The following is a 3,921-nucleotide window of genomic DNA, read 5'->3' as shown; positions in this document are numbered from 1 at the left end:
CAAGAGGACAATACTTCTACCACAACCGAGGAGATGGTTGAAAACCAAGAAAATCCGCTACCTCCTGCGATTGCTGTTAATCAGAATCATGCTCCATGCACTATGTATGGTTATGCTAAACCTTCTTTAACAGGAACTAAATCAAGCATAGTTAGGCTTGTTGTTGCTGCAAATAATTTTGAACTAAAACCTAACGCCATTCAAATGATCCAACAGTTTGTTCAGTTTGATGGTTCGCAGGAAGAGGATCCCAACTCTCACTTAGGGAATTTCTTAGAATTTTTAACATTTTTAAAATTAATGGCGTTTCTGATGACGCCATTCACCTTCAATTGTTTCCCTTTTCATTGAGGAACAAAGCTAAACAGTGGTTGAACTTGTTACCACGAGGGTCAATCAGTACTTGGGAACAAATGACCGAAAAGTTTTTTTTTAAATATTTTCCACCGGCTCAAACAACCAAATTACGTAATGATATCTCCTCTTTTGTGCAGATGGATTTAGAAACACTCTACAATGCATGAGAGAGATACAAGGACCTTTTGCAAAGATGCCCTCAGCATGGGTTACCACTATGGCTACAAGTCCAAACATTTCACAATGGCCTGAACCCTTCGACTTGACAGATGATTGACGCAACCACTAGCGGAACTATCAATAATAAGACACCTGAAAATGCTTATGAATTTATAGAAGAGTTGTCACTGAATAACTATCAGTGGCAAGTCATGAGGACAAAGCCAACGAAAGCAGTCGGTGTTTTTAACGTCGATTCGGTCACCATGCTCTCCAATCAAGTAGAATTATTAAATAGAAAAATTGATGGTTTACTTGGTTCTTCACAGGTACACCCAGTAATGTAATGTGAAGTAAATGGAGGTGGATCGAGCAGTTCAAAATACCCACTTTATGGCCACAACATGGAGAACAAGCAGTTAAATTACATGGGTAACAATTCTCGATCTCAAAATGATCCTTATAGCAATACTTACAATGCAGGTTGGAGGAACCACTCAAATTTTTCATAGGGAGGCCAAGGAAATCAAAGACCACCACCCTTTCTAGGCTTTCAGCAACCACCGTACCAGCAAAAGAAAAAGCTGAACCTTAAGGAGATGCTAATCAGATTCATGTCGGTGTCAGAAGCTTCTTTTCAGAATACCGAGACAACACTCAAAAATCAACAAGCACCAATCAAGGGGCTCGAAGCTCAGTTTGGACATCTAGCCAAGTTGATTTCCGAATGACCACAAGGTAGCCTACCAAGCAACACTGAATCTAACCCAAGGGAGCAACTCAACGCGATTTCCATTCAAGATGAGGAAGGGTTAGTTGCAAAACCAAGGCCAGAAACGGTGGTAAGCAAAGGTAAGGATGAGGTAGGGCACAATGACCCAAAGCCGGTAAGTACATAATATAAACCTCGTGTGTCATACCCCAACGCGACAAGGAAAGACTGATCAGACGAACAATTTGGTAAATTCCTTAAACTTTTAAAGACACTACATATTAACTTACCGTTTATTGAAGCCCTTTCGCAGATGCCAAATGCAGTCAAGCTTTTAAAGGAGCTTTTAACAAATAAATGAAAGTTGGATGAGGCATCGCATGTGGAGTTGAATGCAATTTGCTCATCCATATTACAGAATAAGCTACCAACAAATTGAAGGATCCGGGGACTTTTACGATTCCTTGTTTAATTGGTAGTTTAGATGTTCATAATACATTGGCTGACTTAGGGGCAAACATTAATGTTATGCCTTATAAAATGTTTAAACAGCTAGGTCTTGGGAAACCCAAACAAACTAGGATGAGCATTCAATTGGCTGATAAAACCATTAGATTTCCTAGGGGTATCATTGTAGATGTTCTTGTTAAGATCGATAAATTTATATACCCAGTAGACTTTGTTGTTCCAGACATGGAAGAGGATAGTAACGCACTTTTAATTTTAGAAGACCCTTATTAGCGACTACTAGAACCATTATTGATGTTGGTATAGGTGAACTCACACTTCGTGTGGGAGACGAAACAATCTCCCTTCAAGCTCGTAATTCGAGTAACATATCAAAAATTGAAGGTGGTTGTATAAATCATTCTACTAGTACTGATAATGTGGTGAAACCCTCTATGCAGGAAACAGTTTCGAAGAACACATATGAGCCGTGTTCAAACAATAACAAATGACCTATCTATGAAGAACGAAGGCTACAAATCGAGGAGCTAGATGAATGAGGACACAAAAACTGAGAACACTCGATAAACCAAAACCGAGCTAGGACAAGCTCAATACCTCACCAAATCAACTTAAGGTTGGAGACAAAGTACTACTAGATGTAGCAGATCCTCGCACTGCCACTTCTGAACCTAATGAAGAAATTCCTCTTACGGTACTCAGTATTTTCCTATATGGTACAGTCGAGGTAATACCTCCCAAATTCGGCACATTTAAGGTAAACAATACTCGTCTTAAACCTTATGTTGATAAAGTTGATAGCAGGGATGAGGAGTGTAAACTCCTCGAGCCACCATGATCACACACCAGAGAGGTAGGTCGAGCTAAGACTATAAGTAAGCGCTTCTTGGGAGGCAACTCGAGCACTAATAGTATTAATTTCTTTAAATTTTAGCTTTTAACATCTAACATACTAACCGAATCATGGAACGCAGGCTTTCTAAAGACCACACGGCCAGGCACACGAGCGTGCATTAGGCCGTGTGAAAACAGGGCAAAATTTTTTCCCCAACAAGAGAAGCGATGAGTCGCCACGGCTGTGCTACATGGCCGTGGGTGAACCTGCTAAAACCACATGGCCGTGCAACACGCCTGTGCCTTGAAACCGTGGGTGAACTTGTCAAATTAGAACGGGCGTGCGACACGCTCGTGCCCATCACCCGTGGGCAAACCTGTCAAATGAACACGGGTGTGGACCTATGTAAACGGGCGTGGGAGAAGCGAACGAAGCAAGATACAGCTGTGCGACACAGCTGTGTGCACCCACACGCCAAAGAACACGGGCGTGGGCCGAATGCCAGACACGCCCAAATTCAAAATTCGCGAAACACACGGGCAAAAAATTAGGCCACATGGGCATGTCCCACGGCTGTGTGCCCTGAAATCTATATAAACCCCTCACTATTCATCATCTCCCTCCCCAAAAATCCCTAACCCTAACCGCTGCAACTTCACACGCCCTACCCCTCACGCCCGTGCACCGCCTACAACACCGATTCTGACTCCCCAAGCTCCTTCTGTTTGCATTTGTTTACTCTTTTCTCTCTATTTTTTCTTTAAATATGTTGCTTATTTCATGATTTCTCTGCTCTATTGAACTATTTTGAATGAATATTCATAGTTAGAATATTAAAATACTCATGCTTGTTTTATAAAAATTTTGTCATTTTAGTTACTACATTATGTTATACTCTTTCATTTTTCCTTGTTTCCATGAAATTCATGCTTACCCATATGCATTCATTCATATTCCCGCTGCATTATTCCCATAATCCTATAACTTGATCTATTTAGTTGTTTTAGTTTGTATCATCTAGTATGTAAATCTCATGAAATATTCATATTTAGTCTTGATTTTCCATATTATTCTTGGGGCATATTGATTAAACTTTGATTTTTGTTCACTGCAGATATACTATGTCATCCTCACGAGGAAAGAAAATTGTTGTCCCCGCTTCGAAGAAGAAGAAAAGGAGCATGATCCCATGGTTTCGTGATAAGTTTTAAATATTTATAATTAATCGTTCTTAAAACTAACTATTATCGTGATGTAGGTAAGTGTACCTATCGAACAGTAGTATAGTTTTAGCAAGACCAGATTGTCGAACCCAAAGGAACTAAAAGTACTAGTAATGATTGTCTTTTTATTATCTAGCCTAGGAATAATGGGGTTTTGTTTTAACTAA

At 40.1% G+C, this 3,921-nt stretch overlaps 1 non-coding gene across 1 annotated transcript; it reads right to left on the bottom strand.

Moving 5' to 3' along the window:
* Positions 1-461: 461 nt before the first annotated feature.
* On the bottom strand, positions 462-568 carry LOC121205329 (small nucleolar RNA R71). The gene has a single exon (XR_005900411.1). It is a non-coding gene; the product is annotated as a small nucleolar RNA R71 (small nucleolar RNA).
* Positions 569-3,921: the final 3,353 nt, after the last annotated feature.

Source organism: Gossypium hirsutum, chromosome A08, assembly GCF_007990345.1.
Source record: "Gossypium hirsutum isolate 1008001.06 chromosome A08, Gossypium_hirsutum_v2.1, whole genome shotgun sequence".
Lineage (NCBI taxonomy): Eukaryota > Viridiplantae > Streptophyta > Magnoliopsida > Malvales > Malvaceae > Gossypium > Gossypium hirsutum.
Note: the sequence above shows the minus strand (reverse complement) of the source record. Positions and strands in the feature narration are given on the sequence as shown.